Source organism: Lichenostomus cassidix, chromosome 3, assembly GCF_008360975.1.
Source record: "Lichenostomus cassidix isolate B80296 chromosome 3, HeHo_3.0, whole genome shotgun sequence".
NCBI lineage: Eukaryota > Metazoa > Chordata > Aves > Passeriformes > Meliphagidae > Lichenostomus > Lichenostomus cassidix.
In genome coordinates, this window is record NC_139483.1 from 94,504,301 (window position 1) to 94,529,334 (window position 25,034).

Here is a 25,034-nt window from a genome sequence, read left to right on the forward strand (position 1 = left end):
TGGTGATGAAACCCTGGTAGAACTAAAGTCAATAGCAAAACTGCCGGTGACTACCATAGTTTTACCTAGAGGACCTGTCCAGATCATGCCTGCCACATTCCTGAAGCCAGAAGCAGCTGAAGAGCATCAGAAGCAGAGGCGAGCTTTCTGGGTGGCACAGCTTTGCACGTCTGAGTAAGGGAACCAGCTACTGGAGAGCATTTGTACCAACCAGTAAGATACACAGATTTCTGTATTTCTAATGAAATTTTCTGAAATATTTATATATGAACCTGTTACTCTGATTGGGACAAAAATGCAAGGGTTTCCTTTTCCTGCACTGCTACCCAGCAACAGCTGCAGTCTTAAAAACAGAATCAGACTCCTGAAACCCTCAAAAAGCAAAAAATTGCACAACTGGGGAAAAAACTTATGCAGTATTTACATATGCAGATGACAGCAATTTGATTGTCCGAGGCAAATGTTTTGGCCGAATTTTTACACAGAATTGCTTATAGTGAGCAAAACAATCCTGTGCAGGTAAGTTCTAGCCACCAATAGGCTACTATGCTAAATCACGAATGTAAACAGGCACATTTATCTGCTATCAGAATTTGGCCACAGGACCCATTATCTCAGATAATTACTTCACTTGGTCTGAACTCTTTCTGCCTGTTGCAGAAGTCCTTCTTTCTTTCACATAATCAACAAGGTCAGCTACCATCTCATCTTCTGTTTTCACTCATCACCTCAAACTGTTTGCCTTCTCTAGGGGTCTAAAGAATTAAGGATCAGTCTTTAAATAGTGACTATCATGTAGAGTTTGTCAGTAGCTTTGGACAAGCAAAGCAGAGGCCCAACTAATAATCAAAACAGGCCAGCAGGAAACAAGCAATGTCACTCATGCAAACATGTGCTGAGATACCCTTCACTTTTGAATCTCTAAATACCTATTGCAAATACTGGATATAAAAAAAAAGTCATCGGTTACGGCAATTAAAAGAACCAGCCTGCTTAAAGATCAATTCCCAAAGACTCACAGTCCCAGCTCACATCCCTTGAGTGCAAGCTAGGAAAGAGGACTTTACTTACCATATTTGAGGACCCTCCCCCTAAGTCCAAAATAGGCTGATGCCCTAAGCACTACCAAAATACAAATATTAAACCACCAATAGATCCCAATGACTGTAAGTTGCTCTAATACCATGTGGAGACTGAATCAGGGGGACAATTACACCATGCTTACAATGCTCACACTTTCAGACCACAGCTGTTTCCTTGTGAAAGAGAACATTTCAATTCTGAATCAAAGAAGAGCTTTGGCTTTTTAAGGATTTGTCTCTTTTCCAAATATATTAGCTCAAGTAACCAAATAATGAAAGATGGTTATCCTTATCTCTAAATTGGCTATTATGATAGTCCTAGACTATCACAGCTACTATGATGCCACTAATTCTGCCAAAGGCATACACAATTGCATGTATTTTTATTTGAATTTGACTCTCAGGTTTCTCTTACAAAACTTCCTTTGTTTTCAGAAGCGTTTGCTTTCCTAAGAGATTGACCCAAGTCAAAGCTTAAGTTAATCAAAGATTAGACTTTTTTCACTTTGCACCTTGATAAATTCCTTGCCACACAGTTCCACACAGCTGTGATTACTGGTAGACTAGACCATTACTGGTAACTGCAGCAGACAGCCAGTCTCCACCTGCTCCACGTTATACAAAAATGCAGGATCAGCCTCATTCAACAGCCAAATCCTTTAGTTTCACTTCTTTGCATTGCTTTTTCATTTTTTTATTTCTCACATTTTCTTTTGCGGCTATGCGGTCACAGGAAACAGGGCCTCAAAAGGTCACCTTAGCTCACCTCTCTGTCCCAAAACAAGATCAAATATATTAGACCGTATTACCTCATTACTCAAAGGGGGTTTTTTTTTGCTTTTTTTATAAAACCTTTTTTTTCCTGACACTTATCTATAAAACTTAGTAACCACACAGTCTTTCCTAGGGTACAAGAAACAAACAGCATCACTCATTTCAAGAAGTGGTAACAACCATAGCTTATAACTACAGAGACTGACACATTGCTACACTTTAACTTCAAAAATATTTTTAGAGAGATCATATATTCAGGAATTTTATAATTAACTAACACTTCTGCTGAATTTTCCACTTGCCACAGAGATCCACACCCATACATTACAAAAATCAGAGATGATTATGGTTGAAGTTGTCTGGAATGATGAAAGTACACCAAGTCTTCAGTACTCAGAACACTGCACATCAAAAAGATGTCCCGGAATAGCTTATCTTTAGCAACCCCTTGTACAAGAGCAGTTACATACCTGTATTTCAGGGAAATACCGTGCCTCACCTACAATTATAATAGTGTGTTTTACCTTACCAACAGCTGGTAAGGGGCTGGATCTTCTCTTGAACACACCATGACTGATGATGGAGAGTTCAACAGGATGGCATCAGTATACAAGATAATTATACAATATCTGTCACTATATACAAACCAATATCAGATGATTTTGGCCATGTAGTTACTGACATGGACAACACAAAGAGTAAGTATGTTGTTTCCTTTAAAACAGCGTTCCATAATTGTTTCACTCTCAAACCCACTGTGAGAGACACAGTTTAAGTTGTATTTCCCACAGGTTAGCCAAGTAAGTCAACATGTTCTTCACCCACAGCTGACCTTGACTCACAGTAAAACAGCAGTCTCATCTCTACAGCATTTCTAACATGCATATGTTACTCTTACTAGCAGTCCAAACTGTGCAATTGAACACCTTGTGCTATGTGCTGTAAAGACACAGAAGAAAAAGACAGTCCCTGCAGAAAAAGCACATTTGGTTTGTCAGTCATAAAGCCTTAAAACACAGCTTCAAGTGATTCTACATCTCACTATCCCCTATGACTCCATCTTTATCTCCACTTGACAATGTTGAGAACAATCTTGTTTTTATTAAGAGTGCAAAACAGACGTCACAGCATGTGTGACATGTGAAAAAATATCTAAACCTTAAAGGTGAGTGACAATTCTAAAAACTGCTAAATCATGTCAAACCTCACAGTGTTTTCAGATTAGATATGTGCCTGATGGCCTGCTTAAGAAGTAGTGCTTTCAGCGAAAGCAGCTCTGTTTTTTTTAAAGGACCTCCCAAATTTTGACTTTTAATTTAAATTATAAATTATAGGAAGTTTATATTTAATTAAAATTTGTAGTTCTAGTCTGTGTTCACACCTGACATTCTGCCAGGCCTGAAGTCCTTTCCAAGTTATTCAAGTTCTTCTTGCAGCAGCAGCTGGATACTTTCAAAACAGCCAATAAAATCACTGGACATATTATATTTACACTAGTGCTACAAAGAGAAAAGTTTGATCCTTAGTGTCCTGTGTCCAAGGTGGTCCAAGGTTGCCTTTCTAAAGTGAAATGAACCTATCTGTGCCCTATGCACACAAAAGGAAATGGAATCTGTTTTTTTTCCATTTTATTTTTGTATCAGGCAGCTCAGTGTCATGTCTGACCCATGAATCCAAGAATGCTTAGGGTCAACACTGACTAGCATAAAACCACGTAGGAAACAGAGCAGCACGATGCTGAGTTGTGGCAACACAAAAACTACTAGCTTTCATAATTGCACAGTGTCAATACTCATGGTAAAGCCAATGTATTTCTTAATACAAAATACAGATTTATTAAGCAACCAAACAATATGACATGTCCTGCTTCCATTTTATTTCTAAGTTGTGTTTAATGAAGTGCATGACTACCTGTTTTGTTCCACGTCTCTTGACGTATTTTTTTTTCAAACTTTTGGCTTTCAGTTATGTGAACTTGAAATGGGAGGACCTATTTGGTCAACCATGGTATCTCTCCATTGGTGTTAAACTGATTCCTACTGTATCTTTTCTAACTTGGAACAGAAATGTGTTTCTATGATTGAAAACGAAATTTCCTTTCCCAAATGGTTTTTCAGAATAGAGAAAATAGCTAGAAGATTTTTTGAAGATATTTTTCAGATACAAAGGCCTTCAGCTTGCATTTTCCTACCACCCTTCTGACCTGTGAAGATGTTGTGGATTCCCTTTCGCCACCTGATCCAACAGAAGAGACAGCTTTTGGCTCTAGGGATGCTTCTATTCCCAGTGACATGTGGAGATGCCAGAAATAAAATTACCTGTACACGGTAATATCAGGTGAACTCATTACATATATATACTACAGACAGATAGATAGACAGACAGACAACCTGACTTTAAATACACCTTTTTGTCACAGTCTCTCACGTGCCTTCGCAACACTTGCATGCTACTGTGTACACTGAACTTTGGACTTTACTATGGCTATATCCTGATTTGAATGCCTTTGAGAAGATTGGACTGGACCTCCAGATATCCTTTTCAATCTGATTTTTCTACAAACCTGTAAATGATATACAATATAATGCGGATAAAATTAGCTCTTGGATGAGCATTAACTACAAGGACTAGCACAAATATAATTTTATTTTTGTCATCAAATAAAGCACCGTTACCGCTACACTTTAATTCTTAGATCAGCATACACAGTTTTAACATTTCATTAAGGTACATATCAGGTACAAACATTTAATGTCACTTGATCATAACATGCTATCTCAGGTACTTAATAATCAATCTGCTCTCAAAAAAGCATACTTGCAAAACACACAACAGGAGGAAAACGTGATTTATGCTTATTCAACCAACTACATTGCTTATCTTGGTAAGTCGATCAGCCTCATAAAAGTTCACATTACTGACTCTTACCAGTTTTTTAAGAAAACAAAAACAAAGCCAAAACCAAGTGAGGATCATCTCAACCACCTTGCACCTTGTACAGCTACTCCAGCTCAAAGACAGTGATTAATGCCAGCTCTGGTATATTTGCACACCCTGCACCCATACTGACCATTTTGATAGAGACATACTTTTTACCAGCTTATTGGCATATAAGGAAATGACAGAAAGGAAAGAAAACTCACAAAATGGAATGAGAAAGGAACCACACCCCTCCACACAGCTCACCAGGCAAAGCTAGTGAAGACTCATCTGAAACCTTCACTCCTGTTTGCTGCTTTTCAGATTGCTTCTCAGGTGGTACAATCACATTGAAATCCCTTCAAGTAGCAGCAGCTGTCACAGACTTGAAAAATAACACCATACTATTTACCACCATAAGAGAGGCCCTGTTCTTGTTTTCCCTGCTCACTTGCTTTTCCTTGCTGGCCCAAAGAAATGGGTTTTTAAAAAAGCCTCTCAAACTAGTGAGTAGCCTGAGTTAGAAATACTAGTGGTAACACTTGCAGATCTGCTCTCAAGCCACACTGTAAATTTATGAATTATCTTTTGTATTAAAAGAGATGCAATGACTAAGTAATACCAAGATCCTCCTGGAAACTATGGTAAGGCACATGAAAAGTAAGGAGGGGATTTGAGACAGCCAGCAATGCATTACTGAAGTCAATTCATGCCTGACAAATTTGGTGGCTTTCTCTGATGGGGTTACAGTGTAGGTGGATGAGAGAAGAACAACCAAAGTAATCTACCTGGACTTGTGTAAAGCCTGTGACACTGTCCTACACAACTTCCATATTTCTAAACTGGAAAGACATGGATTTGATGGATGGACCACTCAGTGACAAGGAACTGGCTGAATGGTCACACTTAAAAAGTTGCAGTCAACAGCTCAACATCCAAGTGGAGACCAGTGACAAGGAACTGTGTTCCTCAGGAGTTGACAGGGGCATCGACAAACATCTTTGTCGGCGACACAGATGGTGGGATCGAGTGCACCCTCAGCAAGTTCACCAACACCACCAAGCTGTGTGGCACAGCAGACATACTGGAGGAAAGAGATGCCACCTAGAGGGACCTGGGCAGGCTTGAGGTGAGCTCGTGAAGTGCAACAAGACCAAGTGCAAGGTCCTGCAACCGGGTTGGGGCAGCCCCAAGCACAAATACAGAGTGAGCAGAGAATGAATTGAGAGCAGCTCTGAGGTGAAAAACTTGAGGTTGCTGGTACGTGGAAAGCTGGACATGAGCCAGCAATGTGTGCTTCCAGCCCAAAAAGCCAACCACGTGCCTTGGGCTGTATCAAAAGCAGCATGGCCAGAAGATCAAGGGAGATGATTCTGCTCCTCAGCGTCACTCTTGGAAGACCCCCACCTGCAGCACTGCATCCAGCTCTGAGGTCCCCAATATAAGAAGGACAGGGAGTGACTGGAGCGAGTCCAGACGACGGCCATGAAGACAACTGGTGCATTGGAGAACTTCTCCTGTGAAGACATGCTGAGAGAGTTGGGGTTGCTCAGCTTTAAAGCATCCACTAGTACCTGAAGAGGGCCTACAAGAGAGCTGGAGAGGGTATTTTTACAAGGGACAGGACAAGGGGGAATGCTTCAACCTGAAAGAGAGTAGGTTTAGATTAGATATGATGAAGAAATTCTTCACTGTGAGGGTGGTGAGGCACTGCAACAGGTTGTCCAGAGAAGCTGTGCATGCTGCATCCCTGGAAGTGTTCAAGGCCAAGCTGCATGGGGTTTTGAGCAACCTGGTCTACTGGAAAGTGTCCCTGCCTGTGGCAGGGGGGTTGGAACTAGATGGTCTTTAAGGCCCCTTCCAACCCAAGCCACTTCATGATTCTCTTAAGATCTAAGAAAGCACAAAAAGGGCAAAAGGATCAGGATAATGGTGTATTGCAGTTTACAGCTAATTTATATGCAAAGCTAACTGTAATTCAGATAAGCATATCACAAGACAGAAGAAGTTGCACAATATTACACAAGCAATGAGGTGTATCCAAATCTATTTTCTGAATCTCTGCCATACAGTGACAAACTAAGAATCTCTACAACCGTAAATGATCCTCAAGTGACTACAGCTATTTTGTTGAACACAAATTTTTAACCAGACAGGCTTAAATGTAGAGGTGTAATGTTGAAAGAATCCCCTTCCTCTTTTGACTTCTAACCAGAGACAAGAATTTCAACAGTACCTACTGAGTGCTTGGAAAAACAAGCTACTCAGGCAAAATTTAGGGATGCACAGATCTCAGTGCCACTGGTCCAACCAAACTTGTAGGAGACAGTACCACAAAATCTTTCAAATTTCAGCTCCAGAAATTTTTTTTCATATGAGGCTAATTTATTGATTCTCACTAATTTAAAATGAGAACTTTGGCAAACCAAACAGTACTAAAGTCATATGAGTCAAACTGGATCTTGTGATATAAAGAATTTCAAAATTAATTGTACTTTATTTTGTAACATAAATTAAGGAAGTACTAAGAGATCCATTTCTAATAGAAAATCAAACTATTTAATTTGAAAGGAGAAATATTGTGATTTTTTTTCCCATTTTTGTCCTATCTACAGTTTTTCATAACAAAAACTCAAAAGGTTTGCTGGTTTTAGTGAATATGCAGTTTATTTTGTCTCAAAACTTCACATGCTTAGTCCCTAATTCTGTAAACATTTACGTTATGAGCAAAAGACTGATAAACCTATAAAATATGAACACCCAGGCCAGGATGTCATACAAGAATGAGGCTGTGTTCTGTATATAAACAGACATCTTGTTTTCTAAAGCATGAGATTCCTCCCAATTTTTCTGGCATTATTAATAGATAACCTAGCTGGTTCTCAAGATTTGCAGCAATGGATTCACACTTACCTACTGTCTTGTATGATGAATATAATCTTCTACATACTTACAGCAAATTGTATGTTTTTCATTTGCATGCAGTTTTTTTCATTCTGTGAGTAAAATCTCTGTGTATAGTTCAAGGCTAGCAAAACAGTTTCAAGGAAGATGAAGGAAAAGAGGCTGATTGTATTTAAAAGACTTTTTTCTGGTCAGAACCTTCACTCAAATTATCATGAATGTATCAGTTACACACTTCTCAGCAAAGAGAAAGGTTGATTAATACTGATATCCTATGCCTTTCAATTTGATACTGTTTTGATCACTAGTGTTTCAGGCTACCTGCAAACAGGGGCAGTAACATGCCTCTAGAGAGGCCAGAAAAATACTTCATGGCTTATGTCATGGGTGTGATGCCTCTTGGGGAATGTTGTTTTTAAGCTTACCACAACCAAGGTTGATCTCTCGTTGATCAAGAGACAACATACAGCAATGACATGCCAAACTGAAATTTAGAATTCAGAACTTTGGGCAAAATGATAAAGCAATCAAGAATTCAATTTATAAAGCAGGGGTTAATAATTATCTCTTAAATGGAATTGCTTTGAAAGCCATACTGGGAAAGTAAGTTAGCAGCTAAAAACCTAGAAATTAACACAGAATGCTTTATTCCCATCAAGAAATTCTCAATTACTTCAGTGGAAAAGGACAAGACAACTGGCTCTGTAAATGTAGCCATGCAAACGTATTGTTTCTTTGTACTAATACAGATGTCTGGCAAATTCTTTTTGCTGTTACCATAGCTCTAATATTCTGATGTTTCAGCATAAAAATAAAAATTAAGTGTATGAGTGAACACTGAGACATTTTTAAACACATTTCAGGGTTACAGTTAACAGTCAAATCATATTTCTTCTTTAAAAACATTAAGCTATGATCTGAAATCTGTAATTCTCATATATGAAAATTCAGAATGTGTATTAACAAAAAACTGTCAGGAAAGCTACTGATTTTGCTTTCTCAGTTTCTAATCCTAAATTTTTGTTTCCTATTCATCCATTGGCTGGTAAAAATGAGCAACAGGTGGAATCTCCTGACTTACTTGCATCCTTACATCAAAATACTACAGGTGAGTAAGAAAAAGCCTCATTTCTCCTATAGCAAATACTTTTAAACTCCAATTTACAGCAGAAATATTTCCCAGTAATCAGCTGTGCATGCAACAGCCCTTGGGCATACAGGTTGTCTAGAATTCAAGTTATCTGAATCATAAAACCATAGATAATCTCAAGTTGGAAGGAACTCAGAAGGATCACAGGACCATCCAAGACTAAATCATAAACCTATGAATGTTGTCCACATGTTGCTTGTTTATACAGGGAGTTATGAAGGTACATACAAATAAATTACTCCATTAGACAGGAGGATTTTCAAATTCAGGATAGTTTATGCAATTTGCAGACACTGTGGAGGGAAATGCTTGGCAATGCATGGTGGGACTCCAGAACATTGCTTAAGGAATTTGAAAGAGTTTAAACACAGCTTCCTCCTGTTCCTATTCTCTTTGCGGGTTTTTTTTGAGAGCCCCTGGTTCCTTCTTCATTTCCCCATATTAATATTTCCATGTTTTAATACTCAAACCTATAATACCATTACAAATATATGGAACAAATCAGTGGAGTTCTTATGTCTTTTCATATTTTAATACCTATTTTCCTTGAACTTTCAGAGTTTCAATTTTATCAGATTTTTCAAGAAATATATAAAATTGAGGAAAAGTAGAAGACGGAGGCAGAAAATAAAACTTGCTAGGAGGTAGGAGTATTCCACAACTGATTTAGATACGCCAAGACTCATGATATTTAGCCCTAGATACAATCATGGTGGAAATCTAGGATCATCAATAGCAGAAGCAAAGCTTTTAGATACAAGACATTGCAATTCCAGTTCTAAATTGTGTGCCAAGTTTATACCAACCTTTCAATGGAAAGGCCACAAAATCAAAAGCATTTATACACTGAGAAATTAGTGGCATGATGGCTTCGGGAACCTGCAAACCCTGATTGTTTAGTGGTGGTTAGCAACTTGGGTTGACAATTCTTAATATATTATAAAAGGGTGTAGTATTTTATATATATATATTACTATAAAGGTGCAATCGTGACTCTTTCAAAGCATACAAAAGCAAGCAAATTAGTAAGGTATCCCATTCATGCTTCTCTTAACTTCCCAGTATATAAACACACAAGTGAGACTTTTGAGTAGTTACAAGAAGTGGCTCACTAACTTCTATGCAATTACAAAATCAATGTAGAGCTCCTATTTTTAGGAATCCTTTTGCAATACTGCAATGCAAAGACAGTTTTCTAGACCACAATATTTATAAAGATAGCTACTTCATTAACTGTAATTCTCAAAAAGCTGCTCTATCTTTTCTTTCCCTAGTTCCTGAAGTGATTCACCCAACATCTGGAAACAAAGATATATGTATTGCTCAGGGGCTTCTCATGTATGTCTGGTAAATCAAAAACACCTCTAAACCCAAAAATGAAGATGCTTTCACTTAGAGTAGAAATACTTATGATTCTGAATACAGGAGACCAATTACAGGAGTCAATCTGAATACAATTCCTGGAAGCCTCAGAAGCATACTCAGATATGTGTTATTGGCAGTACTGCTTTGAATCTGCTTGATCTGCTCTTTGAATAAACTGTACTTACGATTGCTAGAAAACTGAATTTCAAGTTAACCACATTTTACTGAATTTGGCAAGAAGCATGGGTATAGGAAAAGGATGTTCCATATCAGTTTTTCCAATAGAATAAATCCATCAAAGTTTTTGCAAAATAAAAGTTTATTAACCATATCAAACAACATATAAAATGACAAATAAAAAGTGCAGGGTGCATGACTCATTAACATATGTGCCATCTTGTCATATGGCCTTATTTTCCACTGGAGTTGGCTGGAATTAATACTGTGGCAATCTGTGCTGGCTCTTGGGCAGGTAGGAGCTAAAGGAAGAAGGTATATGGGATGAGACCTGCTCTGCAGAGCTGTCTATGAAACACAGTGACTGCTACAGTGAAATGACTGGGTGATTTATCCCATACTGCTTTGCAGTGCCTCCAATTGCCAAATCAGGATGGTCAGTCTTCAAAGGTAAACTATTCAAGTGTGCGTTATCTCCAGCACGTTGTGTCACAAAAGCCAAACAGACCTCTGGAAAATACCAACCCTTCTCTTTCTTTTCTTCCTTCTTATCATCACCTTCTTCTTCTCAGGCAACGTCACTGAACAACAACAAAATAAAAAAGGCATTGTTAGATTGGACATGCCATAGATAAAAATCTCCATCCTTTTCCCACATATTTTTTTTTCTTGTAAGATATGAAATGGATCAGCCTGGTAGTGGGCAGTTCAGAAAGTCTGTCAATGATGACTACTTTAAATTTACAACCTTTTGAAGAGCTTGCATACAGCGTGTGGACTACCACAGATATCAGTTGTAGAAACATGGCAGTAACTGACTGAATGGGCAGGGATCTATTCAGAAAGTGCAGAGACCTCTGAGAAGATTTTTCAGAGCAACGGGAGCTCACCCAGACACATTACCAACCCTTCTGCTATGAGCACTTCTCCAGAGCTGACAAAGGTGAGGCAGTAACACACTGTAAAGGGAGAAGTAAAAAAGGCCTTCCTCACTCTCAAAATTTAAAGAATACTTGCTGAAAAATGCTGACAGTGTCCTGAAGATAAAAGGGGATGTTCATGCAAAGATCAACCTGAAAATCCATTAATGGAAATGGATAGCTGCTATTGTTTAATTCAATGAGCAGCTTCTCTGGACCAACATCAAAATGGCTCTGTTTCCCTGAATAAAAAAAAAAAGATGTTTTGAATTTGGTTTACTCTCAAAAAGCAACCGACTGCATGTATGAAGGTTCTAGTACATGTATACATTTTATTCTCAGAAAACACAATTTTAGCAAACAACAGCAAGACTACTTTTAATAGTCTTGTTTCCCGTCTGGTTTAATGGCATACTAAGGTGTCTGTTTCATTGCCATTGTTTTTGCCACTGCATGGAAAGAACTGATATTTAGTCACAGAAATTCTACATGCCCACATATATTTATCTATATTTAGCACACACTTATGAATACTGGGTGTGATGTATTTTATCTTTTGGGTTTTTTACTTAAAATTGACAGTGCATATAGGAATGCTAAAATAAACTGGCTATTTGAAAGGCATTTTCTTTGCTTCCTGTCCCCTTGTAATCAGACACTACTCTAAGAGAGGGATGAAAGAACTGAAGAGAAAGAACAAGTTCTTAGAGCTGAGTCTGGGAAAAACCCAAACAAAACAAACTCGCAGAAGTAGCATATAAAAATAAACTTACCTGGGCTTTCTTTGCTTTTCCATCTGATCTTTGGGTTCATGAAGTACTCCTGACTTCCATTCATGTACATCTCCTGACTCTTCTGTGTAATCCTTCTTAACAAGTCCGTTGTCCATATCCACTTCTGAAGTTCTTCTCTTGTTTGAGGTCATATGTCCAATGGTCATGGAATTATAATTTTCCTTAGCATCCAAACTCTGTATGCTGGCTAACAGAACCTCAGTTTTTCCACTGGCAGTTTCCTTTTAACTGAATGTTTGATTATTTTTCCTTTTAATTGAATGTTTGTTTCTTTTTCCCTGCTCTGCCATTGTTACTCATTCCTCTCATCGCAACCTCTCCATCTTACACCTGCAATGTCCAAAAATCGCCTTAGTTCTTGTGAGAATGCTGCAGCCTCGCCTGTGCCCACTATCCCTGAGGACTGAAGCATGCTATCTTCCTGGAATATGGAGGTCCAGTAACTCCACAGAGAGTAAAGCCCTTAAGCTCAAGTAGATCCAAACATGCAGAGTATTTTAAAAGGTTGAGAAAAACATTTATTCATCACTGCAAGTGATGAGATCTGGAGCTTGATGAAAACTGGAGCTTGAGATTGGGTGCAGGTTGATCACAGCCAAAGGATCAGAGGATTGTGAAATTCTTGAAGAACTCAGTAAATTTGTTTCTCTTAGTACATAAGTAACATATCAACTGTGCATGCATCTTACCACTGCTGGAACAGGCATCCTTTTCTATGTGTGAGGATGTTTTAGCTCAACCTGTATAAACTCTGAGTGTTTCCTAGCAAGACCTGGAAATTACTCTGTGCTTGCACATGCCGGAAATACACAAGCATTACTTTTTAGTGTCAACTCCCAGCCACATGAATCTGTTTTTTCTGGATTTTTAATTCAAACTATGCTGCATAACCAAGACACTGCAGAAATATAATTCTGAATTCATAACAATTTGTCTTAGACACACCAAGAGCATTATAAAGATACAAAGAAAATAAAAAGCCCTGTACTTAATCATTTTCTATCACATAATGGCATTATTTCTTTCTAAATATGCACACACCCCCCAAAAAACAACCTGAGTATTTCTGCATAGGACATGACAGCCACAATGTATGCAAAGTTGTTATAAACATAGTGTCATATTTAAACATGGCCATTTCCTCTTTAGACAGCAGAGGAACTGCCAGTATCTCTGAAAATGTTACTAAAACTAAATCACCAGTGCTGAAAACTAATACACTGGATTTAACAATTCTAGCAAAGGAGATATTCAATAAAAGGATGAGCCACAGATTTACAGTATCACAACAGGCCTGGGAAACCCCTTTCAAGAGTATTCCTTATGTGAGAGGATGCCCTGCTGCAGCACTGAAGGAATGCCAGAACATCTACTCCCTACAGTTTATCCTTATAACAAACCTTGGAGATCTTCTCTTTCTGCATTTTGACTATTTTATTTGAACTGAGGAACTGTTCAGAAAGTGACAAAGATGGACTAGGTTAAATGCTGTAACATGGTACTTATTCACACTACATTAGGCAAAGGAACACTAAAATTAGGCATAAAATTTTATTCCCTTGGTAATATCCTCCAGTATTGGCTAGAGACAGGAGGAGAAAAGGGGATTTCCCTTGGAAAAATAAAGCAAGCTGTTGATATGAAATACAAATATTGCAGTATTACATCTGCAATACTATCACTATTTGTATTGGAGGAGACGGGACATGAGGGAGACGATAACACCAAAGAGCCTGGAAAAAATTAGCCATTCAGTGAGTGGTCTAAAGGCTTTATTGAATGGTAACTATACTCTCCATTACATTCTGTCTGTAAACAATCTTATTAATAACAAAAACATGAGAGAGTGAGGACAGGTTTCCTTTTGATTTTACTGGAGCTGCATGAGAAATATGTTTGGCCTGTCATTCTATAAAATGATAGTGCAAGCCTGTTCCAAAGCTCACTGCTCTCTTTTCTTTGGGGTCAGGAGCAGGATCATGCAAAGTAGGAACAAAACAGCAGCCTTTTTAAAACCTGTTATGAAAATACATTTTTTTTTTTAATTGCTGCTTTGTCCTAATTCTCTTCACCACTGCACCAAGCAAGGGACAGCACTTGCTGGATTTAGACTCAACCAGCTGAAGCCATGCCAAGTGAACACATATTTGTTGTATACCATGCCCTTTTTAACCATCTTCGTGATAAAAATATGCCATGCTGACATAAGATATGAGAAATACAGACCTTTAATATTTCACAAAATAATAGACTCCTGTGCTGGTTTGGTTGGGAATTTGTGACCTTACATATGTTTAGGAGTTTGCCTGGTGCAGAACTATAATCAATTTGGTTATGATAGACCTTCAAGAAACATAAAATTTATCTTGATGGAAACTGGCTTCTCAAACCAATTGCCCAGATGCATTAGGCAGGTGGGAGTTTCAGCAAACCAAAGGGTTTACTGGCAGACACAACATTGATTTCTTATTGTTTACAACCTACCAGACAGTTCTGTACTGACCTGATTTGATAGATCTCTCTGGGGCGCCCTGCAGCCCTGGTTATTTCCACAACCAAGTTGGCCAGTTTCTTTCTTGGTAACCGTGTTCCACATCTGCAGCTTCAATGCCAACACGCTAAACTAGTATATACGCACTGAAAATCTGATCTGAGATCAGATTTTAAGTCTGATCTAATAATAATAATGTTTACTGGTTTCATGACTAGAAGTATGATCCCTTTTAAGGGATCAAAATCCTATTGTGATTTTTGTCTGTCTGTGTCCACATTCTATTCCGCCTCCCCACACAAGATGTTTCCCCTTCATTTCAGTTTCATTACATTTTGCTGCTTTTTCCTTTATGGCTAAAATAGGCAGAGTGATTCCAATCAAAGCAAAACACTGTAAAGGATTCTAAAGAGATAATCATTGTCAATAAGCTACAAAAGCTTTGATTTGTTCTCCTTGTGACTTTTTATTCTAGGATATGTGGAGAAGATGATGCCATTTGGTCTGCACCCACTTTTACTCTATGAAAATCTGGCTGCACTTCTGTTTAAAACATCATTAATAATATTATTAGCATTTCTCATCACTCCTATTACAAGAAAGAAAAGTCAGTAAGTAATCCACAGCCATAAAGTTTTCTGGTACTACACTATCAAGAGCTTCACATCTTTACTGAAAGTTGATCAACATGATGCAAACATTTATCATGCTCAGACAAAGTGATATTAAATTCAGCGTTTCCATGATGATATTCAGTGTTGTACACCTATTTAATACCTAAGTACTTTTCCACCACTGACTCTCTCAACAAAACAATGACTGTTCTCAAAGTTGATCAAGAAATTATTCTAACACAGACAACTTTGTTTTATAAATGTGCTTGTGCAACGTACTTAGAATAAATTCCCATGCTCATTTCCCATGGAAATGATAATGGATGGGAATTACATTTTCATTCTTTTAGAGTCCATATAAAAGCCTGACCAGTGCAGAACACTTTTGAAAACAGTACATTTTCTGACATTCATATAACAAAGTTTCTATGCCTTGCTAATAGACTGCCGCATATGTGTAGCATGCATGTGTATATAATCAAAATATTCCTTTGCATATCTTACTCATCTCCTCAACACAAAAATTAAACAAAATAGAAAAGAACAGGAAAAACAGAAACCCTCAAAAATAGTCCTTAACAAATCTAGAGAAACCATGTATCTTTGATTACACTGAAGTAGCTCCTCTTCTTTCTTAATTGTCTTTGTCTCCAAACACACAGTTGCTCAATTCTATAATATGCAGCATCCAAGACTGTAGAGTAAAACAACAAAGTCATACTATGAACCAAGAACTACTACAATAAAACTGATACCCTTTTTGAAAATTTGGGCATGTAACTGGGTATTTGAATCTAAAACAAAGAAACTACTGCAAATGTTTAGCATTTAACTATTGCCCTTGTTGGTGAAAATAAGCGGGGGGGGGGGAGTGAACATTCACTCTCTAGAAAGTTCAAGATGTAAAATACAAACAAAACTGAATCTACAATAAGATTACTTTAAAATGTACCTAATTCTACATTTACTCATTGTAATAATTTACTCTTCTCTTTGTTTCACTTGATAAATCAATGTAGGTTTTAGAAAAATATAATTAGTTAGAAAGATCCTGATTTTTACTTGCAGTCTTGCATCACTCTATTTCTAATATTCAAAGTGTTGTGTTGCCATCTTAATTGCTTTTAAATGTGTCATATTGCAAACAAGTATAAATATATATAGTCACCAGACTACACCACAGCAACCAAGTTTAACCTTATCATTCCAAACTTGATCAGCCTTAATAAATCATCAAGGGTACCTGCTAACTGCCTACCAAGGGTTAACAGTTTCTTCCAAATTTTGGGGGTTTTTTGTTTGCAGAGTGACATGACAAAGACTTTCATTTGTTCGGCAATTTTTGAAAATAAACTACCACACAGAACTGAAATAGCAATTAAAAAAAAAAAAGGCAGAGAAAGGTAAAAACTAAACATCATTTTGAACTGTAGCTGTTGTTCTCCCCAACAATATAATTAAAGGTAACAAAAACCCCATACCATTCAAATTAAAGCAAATAATCTACTAAACTGTTCTACAATAGTCACAAGAACTATGTAAAGACAATTACCAGATAATAATTTCTACTTAGCCTCAACCTTAAATGCAGTTTCAAAATTAGGTCAGTTAAAATTAAAATCACCATTTTTAAGGAGATTAGGAATCATTGGAATTCAATAAAAATATTCCTAAATGACTACACAAAAAAACCCAAACATAACTAAATCTTTAAGTACCCCATATTCTATACACAGCATCAGAATTATATAAGAAATGCCTATCAATGGATGCTCCGTTCGAGAAGTGGGATTCCAGTCTGACTCAGTGTTATTATCTGACAAAAAATGTAATTCACAGACAGGTTGTTTATTTTTTTCTTTTGTTTTCTTCTCTCAAAAAGGAAGCCTTTATAAGGGCAGATATGTAAAGGAGATATACAGATCTGAAAGACTCACTGGCAATTTGTCAATCTGCAACTTAGGTTTTAGCATTACTGGCGAGTTTGTGTTAAATAAGCATTTTTTTCTTTCGGCCAAGAAAATGCATAACACACCAATCAAAACTAATCCCAGCAAAGCCTTCATTGAAACAGGAGTTGCTAATTTTACAGGTCTGCCCACATTATTCTAGAAAATAGGAAGCACAAATCTGACATTTCCAGCAGTCATTATTAAACAACAATCACTGAGAACTCGATCCTGTTCTCACTGGAAGCAATGTCAAACTCCCCGTTGACTTCAGGGAGAGCCGGATCTGGCCCCGAGCTGCTTAGCCTCCTCCAGCTCCATGCACAAGAGTATGTGTTGTGGAGCTGGGGTGGGAGAAGTACAAGCTATTCCCTTTGTTAACTGCCCAAAGAGTTGAACTTTCCATCACTTTGTCAACAATAGCAAAGTGCCCTGCAAACAACAACGGTGATAAAAGGACATATTTACCTTGAGGGAATAGGAAGGGGAAAGCCGTAGAATTGCAAAACAAAGTAGTCCAAAGGAATTATCTATGCATGCAGTCCAAACGTGCACCTTCAAGTAGGCCACAGTCTGTCAAGCAGTCGTCTCGGCACCAGCCACCCTGCCTTCCATCTTACGAGATTCACCCAGAAAACTGACAAACCTGCTCCACGACAACAAAACTCTCCTAATGCTTTCGAACGCCCACCATTTGTTCTCCATTCATCCAATCAACTTTCCACTGCACATCTTCTCCTGCGACTGAGGCTCAGAGGCAGGATCCCTTCTCATCTGTATGCTAATTATTTTGCCACATGGACAAAAGTAATAATGCTTTCAGACAGGAAACCAACGGGCCTGAAGTCGAAGGCAGAAATTAGTAAGTTTCCACCACTGAAGGCTGAGAAGGTGGGCATGCGTGCAGCTCTGTGGCTGATGGATCAGCTGTAACCTCCATTTAAGAGCAGCAGAGAGGCGACGGGCTGGAGGAAGCCTAGGCAGCGTAGCATGCATCAAGCCCGAGTTCCCCTAGAGACCACATTACTGCAGCAGAACAGCATCCGTAGCAGATTGCTGACTTACCCCGCCTGAGCCCGCATCCTTTAAGCGGCGCGGCGCGCATCCATCCCGCCGGCCCCGCGGCGCGGTGCAGTGCCCGGCGCGGCCGCGCAGGCAGGCCCGGCCCCCGCGGCGCGGCGGGAGGCGGGCAGGGCTGGGGCCGCGCACCCCGGCCGGGCTCCCCGGCGGCGGGGGGCGCCGCGCCGGCGCTGTGTTCCACCCAATGGAGGGGAACGCCGAAACGCCGCAGCCGCCCGGGAGGAGAGACCGCTAAAAATACTCCCCTGCCGCTGTGCTGGCGTAAAATGGTGTCTCCGATAGAGAACACCCCCCACAGAAAAAAAAAAAAAAAAAAAAGGAAGAAAGAAAAGAAAAAGCCCCAGCAATTAGGCTTCTAAATGTATCTTTAAAACAAAATAACGATTGAAAACCATCGTTTTTTTCTACTGGGGTACCACACCAGGGTTTCTAGAGTTAATTTTGCTGAAGCCTCGCTTATATTACCTGTTCACACCATCTTCTCCCCTTTCAAACAAAAGAAATTAACTATTTACAGGAGAAAAGATTAGCAGCTTTACACCATTAGCAACTTGCGCGACTCAACTTTATGTGATCGAGACCCCAAACAGAAATCAGGGCTCATACGCATAAAGGGCCAGCTCTGCATGTACGAACCCTTAACATCGTTTCCCCAGCAATTTGACGTGGATTTTGTGGCTCTCGCTGCCTGCGCTTAGCCAGGGACCGCGTTACTAAACGTGTCACAGACAATGACTGGGAAGAGGCACCTCACCGCCTTCCACGGCTGTGCAGAGGCTTTCCTCCGGTGCTCGCCCGCCCGTGGGCAGCGTCCCTAAGGGGGTCGCCCCGGGGCTGCCGGATGTCCCTGCGACGGGAGCGGCTTGACAGCAGGGAGCCGCTTCGTTTAAACCCGTCCCCGAAATGTCATTTCGGTAGCAGCGTGACAGGCTGTGATCTTTACGCGGAGGCGGCGGCTCCCCCCTGCCTTGGCACGACTCCGCACGCCCCCGCGGACTCAGCCCTGCCGTGTCCCGGCCCCTGCCCCGGGCACCGCCGCGCCTCCTGCCGGGTCCCCCCCGCCCTGCGGGTCCATCGCCGCAGGCAGGCTGTTCCGCACGGGAAGGACCCTGGCTAGCGCACGCATACAGCCTACACGCCCTCCCTACACACACGCGCGCCTGCCGGTCTCGTTGCCCTCCTCGTTGCCATTGTGCTGCTGCAGCCCCCTCCTCCCCGCACCCCTCCCTCCCTTCTTCCCTCCCTCCCTGCCGCGGCTCGCTCTGCTCGGCGGTGCTCGGTGCGGGCAGCCCCGCGGCTGGCAGGGCACCGCGGGCAGCCCCTGCTGGCCGCGACAGAAGCGGGGGAGACTGACCCCAAAGTCGCGAGGAACACCCTCCTCAAGCCCTGGGAGGTAATCCCTCCCGAGCCCGCTCTGCCTGACGTGTGAACACCAGACATGTCGGTTGCTGTAGAGGTTGCCATTCCCTCCCCACCCAGTCTTGCCAGGCACCACACTGCGGCTGAAGGGAAGACGAGTCTCTGCGTACCAGCCCTTCACACCCCGAGCCGTCAGAGCAGCTCCACAGCCGCACTCCGATGGCAGGAGATGGGCTTGGAGGGGGGGAAGTTTTTCACAAGGATTCAGAGGAGAGCCAGCCTGCTGGGGAAGGGACTAACAATAGCAGAGCCCTCACGACATCCACGCTTTTGGCGGAGAACGCAGTGTTTCCCTCAGAAAGCAAAAAAAAAAAAAAAAGGACTTACGTGTCTCTTCCCCCGCCCCCCCCCCCCCAATCCCCACCTCGCTCGTGGTTTGGGGTTTTTGTTTGGGTTTTTTTTCCTTAATTTTTCTCTGTCATCTCTGATTACATCTCCCTGCAGACGCAGGGCTCCCCCGAGGCCGAGGCGCGGAGCCCTCGGGAGCGGCCGGGCCGCAGGTGCGGGCGGGGAGCGCGGAGGGCAGCGCGCAGGGCGGGGGCGGGACGGGGGAGCCGGTCCGCGGGGAGAAAAGCCTCCTCGTAGCGGGGAGGGAGAGCTACCATGTTTGTGTCGTAGCGAGGGCATGTCAGTTTGGGTTTTTTCCACACAAATCAACGCATCCTGAGAAGCACACACGCACACCTGGCAATGAAAGGGCCCCCTTGTAAGTGTATAGGCTATCTACACCCCTACAGATGAATCTCAGCGTTTTCTAACATCAGGTTTGCATGCAGAACCTTGGTAGTTGCGTTTGAAAAATCAAGGCTTGTTTTCTCCCTCTGCTAGAGCTAGCTTCCTTATGTTAGATCCTAGCTACCTTTAATAGGATAGTGAAGGCGACTACATAGTACATATATCACGGGAGGTGCTGTCAAACTTTCTGAAGGTGATTTATCTGAGAAAAAAACCCTCATCATCTTGTCCAGCCTTCGGGGTGACACAAAGAAAAGGCCCAGTGCTTCTCCCACTGAAGACAGAAACAGTATTTGCTTTAATTGGGACAACATGTATATAAATCTTGTATTGGTAAGTGTTAAGGAGGGTGAGGGGACGCCACTGCATAAATAAGAAGCATTTGCAAAAAAAAAACAAAACAGTGTGGAAAGAAATTTGGGAGACTGGTAATTCATTGGCCTAATTATCCTCCATAAAATGTTAGGGTATGGGTTTAATGCTGTGGGTTGGATTCTCCCTCCCCCAGCCTCTGTCTCGTCAGTGCGCATTATCCATGGGGAAAAGGAGATGCAGGTCATGTTTAAGCAGCGTTAATGAGAGCACAGTATTTTTCCTGCAGGTTAAATTGGCCAGATTAGCAAATTTCAGGTAAAGTATGCTTGAAAACCTTCAATTTCTTTTACTTTCTGACTAGTAGCACTTTCTAGTGAGTCTTGAAACATTAGACAAACACAGAAAGCAGAATTCAAGCATCAGACGAACTGTCAATAAGGGAGTACAATTTCAGCTTGACAGGAGTACTACAAGAATATACCCGCTAACGAGCAGCCTTAATTGGCTTGCATATTGTGGCTGTCACTGTTAAAACCTGTTCCTATGCAATCCTATTTTACACATCCTTTAAATGTATAGTTCTCTAAAGCAGTTAAAGAAACAATACTTTACTCACTGGGCTTTTGATTTTGGGTGAAAAAGAAATGAGAAGAAAAGGAAATTTAAAAAAAATAGGAAACCCTCTTCAGAATATTATATCAGGGACCGAGAAACTATGTAAAAGTCATAGTTAAAAAACAGCAACAGACCTTTTTGGGTTTAGTGCACTTTCTCAGTTTTGAATGTAAATTGTTATTTATCCATATATTGCAATGGCTGCAGAGTTTTCAGTGACATTAACTACACTCAAATCCTTTAAAATGCAGTGTGTTCTTTAATATATCCCACCTTTTCTTTAGCAGGACACTTTCTCTTAAAAGCATTTTGAATTTAGTGATTTGCGGGAGTTCACTGCTTGTCCTGGCAAATCCTTCACGCACTAGAGTTTAATGTGTGGCTTCAGTTTCCAGTACAGGGTCATGCTCATAAAGAATACAAATGAAAGGGAAGATGGTAAAAAAAAAGTTACTGCGCATGTGCAATTGGCTGTTATTAAATGATAACAATGTAACTTCCAGATAATAAAAGTCAAAATACCAAACAGGGCAAAGCCCCAGTGCTACCTAAAATGACTTAAAGAAGTTATTCCTAGTCTGATTTAAAACTGTCTAACCTGCGAACCTGAATATAAAATAGTGTTGCAACTGAAGACTGCAAAAGTCATTTATATGTATAATGAGACCTTAAAAAGATCTTCCAGATCAATTTTAAATCAATAAAATGCTTCCTATTGTCAAACTCCAGAAAATTGTCATTTGCAGTTCGGATGCAAGGAAGACCTTGGGCACAATAGTGTTGGTGAGGGCAAACATAATTTTTGACGTGATTAGCTGGAATATGTTGGGGGGTTTTGCACAAAAAACAAAACAAATCCCACCCAAACAGATAAATGAAAGCATTTAGCCCAACAAACACTCTCTACTAGGACGAAAAAGTCTGGCTAAGTATGACAACACCTGTAGTGTCCCTCACCTTCTGAGAGTTAAATCGCACTGCTGCAAAAGTGCTGTTTAAACTACACTGCCCCATAGATCCATCCCAGAAAACAGAATGCATGCCAAGACAGCTCTTGGAAAAGAGGATGAATTTAAATGCATTTAAATTAAGAGAGTGGCGCTTTACCATAGCCATCTTTCCGCCTAATTAGAAGGCATGAAGCCTCTCCAGCCTTTACCTCCGAGAGCAGTCGCCCGTCACAGGGCCGGTGAGTGCAGACAGCTCCCGGTGAGCCGCACAGCTCCCGGTGAGCCGGACAGCTCCCGGTGCTGAAGGAACCGCACCGACGCGCCGAGGGGGGCGGTGAGGGCTGGGGCTGAATAGCGCTGTCTGCAGAACAATGGCAGCCAACTCCAAATCCAGCTATAATCACATTAATGAGATTAATCAGTGAATTAGCAGCAGTCAAATGTCAGGGTGGCGGGGAAGAATCCAACCAAGCTCGGTAATTAACTTTTGGGGGGCAGGGGAAGGGAATCGACTGCGCTATCTGTTATGCTTTTGCCAAAGTTTAGCAGGTTTCATTCACCAGCCTTTGGAAGATGCTGACAATTCAAGTGCAGGGGGGAGGTGGGGATAAGACAGAGACCTCAACCTTTGCGCGCTACAAGACAGCCTGCTAATGCACAGTATCCCATTACTTCCAGCTGAAGTCCATTGAGGAAACTAGCACCGTTTCAGACACCCTCCACTCCCTGCAGCCGCCAGAGCTGCACGGGGCTGAGCTGAGTGTGAAACTAGTTCTGTGAGCTAACTTCCACCACAGATTCCAATAAGCATGCTAAATATGGCGGATGCCAGAAAAGCATTAAATCTTACTCCTTTTTAATAATGTACAAGCAAGATACTCTTTCCGAAATCAGAGGGATGGGAGAAAAAAGTACCCTTTAAACAACCACCAGCAAGAGATTATCACAAGTTAATGCTAGATCTGTTTCAGAGTATTTCCTAAAACAAACAAAAAAAAAACTCCCATAAAAATAGGAATTTTAATCAAGTAATTGAAAGTTTCTTAATGTAGGCAAGTCAGAGGTCTAGTCTCTAGCTGACCTCAATAAAACTGAAACTTCTCGCCATCTGAAATCCAGCACCCATGACCATTTCTCCATTGCAAGTGTGAAATATAAGAAAATATTTCCCACAGATTACAAATAAAATCCAAAAGTATTTATTTGCAAGAAAGAGAGTACTGCATTTCTCCTTTTCTGCACTTAAAGGAGTATCATCAACCAGGAAAAGCATTTTTCATGTAAAAAGGCTACTTTTATCCACATGTTACTTCTTCAGAAAAAAATAAAGGTTTAAAAATACCTCCTCTGCCTAGATGAGGCTGTGCACATTGCTCAGAACTCAGAAGAAAATGGCATGCTTCTGTTTCATTTAATTTAATCCTTTTTAGTGACAATTAAAAGAAACAAACCTGTGTAACACATCTTCCAAAAGACACTAGGTAGTTTCTTTTTTACTGATATAAGTTGTTTTCCTTTATTCTCTTTGGTTACATTTTAGCACTAAATAATAGGATTAATAAATCTGCACTAAATGTATATGGACTACAGCCACACTTATCAGTCACAGTTAATTATTTTAAAATTGAAATGTATACTATGATGTTTTCAGAGAGTTAACTGAATTAACCACCTCTTATTTACAAAGCTTTTTTTCTTTAAAGAAAAAGTATTACAGATACGAAACATTGAAGATAGTGTTGTTTCAAAAATGCTACTCTTATACAAGTATTCCCCTTAAAAGTAAAAATCCATTGTTTTCAAAATTCATTTTAGTGCAAAACATAGTATCTTATAATCTTTTATTTAATTGCATTCAGCTGTCATTGAGCATTCCAATCTGTGAAGTTTCTGTCTCGAGTTCTCGATATCAAACAAGTACTGTCCACATGCAGCAAGTTTATATAAACAACAACATGCTTAATGCATGCAACATTATGCAGTCATATAGTAAACACATTCTTTAGGATATTTTATCAGCTATTCTACAGCCCAATACAATTTCAGCTGCACAGCAGTATTGCCAGAAGAATTTGAAAGAACAAACAATGGACATTCAAGTACAAGCTACAGAACGACTGCAAAAATCACAATAACCTTCCCAGTTAGCTGCAAGAATCAACCCCCACCCTGCACAAAACACAGCCCACACCTGCACTGTTAACCATTTATAAGTTAAACATAAGCAAGACATTTCAGCATGGTTAAGAAACGCCCTGGCTTACTACCACTTTGAAAGGATGAGGAGTAAGAAGCATACCACAGAGACCCAGAAAAGGCTGCTTTTTTCTTCACTGAACACTGAAAAGATACCCCATGTTCCAGGGAATTCAAAATATATATATTTTTATATATATATATTAAAATACACCCACCAACACTGTGTAAAAAAACCAGGGGGGCTTCAAGAAGACTGCAGGGAAAAAGCTCTCACTCTCTTTAGTGTGCAGAAGCTTAGGGGGAAAAAAATGTCGCCCTGGCAGGAATGACAAATGCAGTAGGATAGGCTAGCAGGCCTGAGGGATCTGTTTTACTTCCACATACATCCTCTAATGCACGCACTCCCACTCATCCTCTTGAGATGCCTTTTTTTTTCTTCCACTTTTTTTTTTTTCACCAGCTCCAAATCCCCGGCATATGACCTTCTGTTAAATAGATAAAAAAAAATTTGCTTATCAGTCATGCAAATGAGGCTGAATTCATTTTCCACAACAGATGGCCTCATAGATAATGATGATGGAA

General features: G+C 40.3%; 1 protein-coding gene and 1 long non-coding RNA gene across 17 annotated transcripts in view; both read right to left on the reverse strand.

Moving 5' to 3' along the window:
• The window catches only part of MYT1L (myelin transcription factor 1 like), a 311,356-nt gene extending 286,543 nt beyond the window's left edge, over nt 1–24,813 (reverse strand). For 13 of the 16 annotated variants that reach the window (XM_085056772.1, XM_085056770.1, XM_085056764.1 and 10 more), the window contains exon 1: nt 18,205–18,230. The gene's annotated coding sequence lies outside the window, so the exon portion shown is untranslated. Of the gene's footprint in view, nt 1–17,607; nt 18,146–18,204; nt 18,231–24,667 lie in introns of those variants that run through there. The other 3 variants (XM_085056760.1, XM_085056762.1, XM_085056761.1) reach the window with 2 other exon arrangements.
• LOC146440237 (uncharacterized) lies at nt 10,496–16,010 on the reverse strand. The gene is made up of 2 exons (XR_014851377.1): nt 12,065–16,010; nt 10,496–10,952 (listed from the first exon to the last, which is right to left on the reverse strand). It is a non-coding gene; the product is annotated as an uncharacterized LOC146440237 (long non-coding RNA).
• Nucleotides 24,814–25,034: the final 221 nt, after the last annotated feature.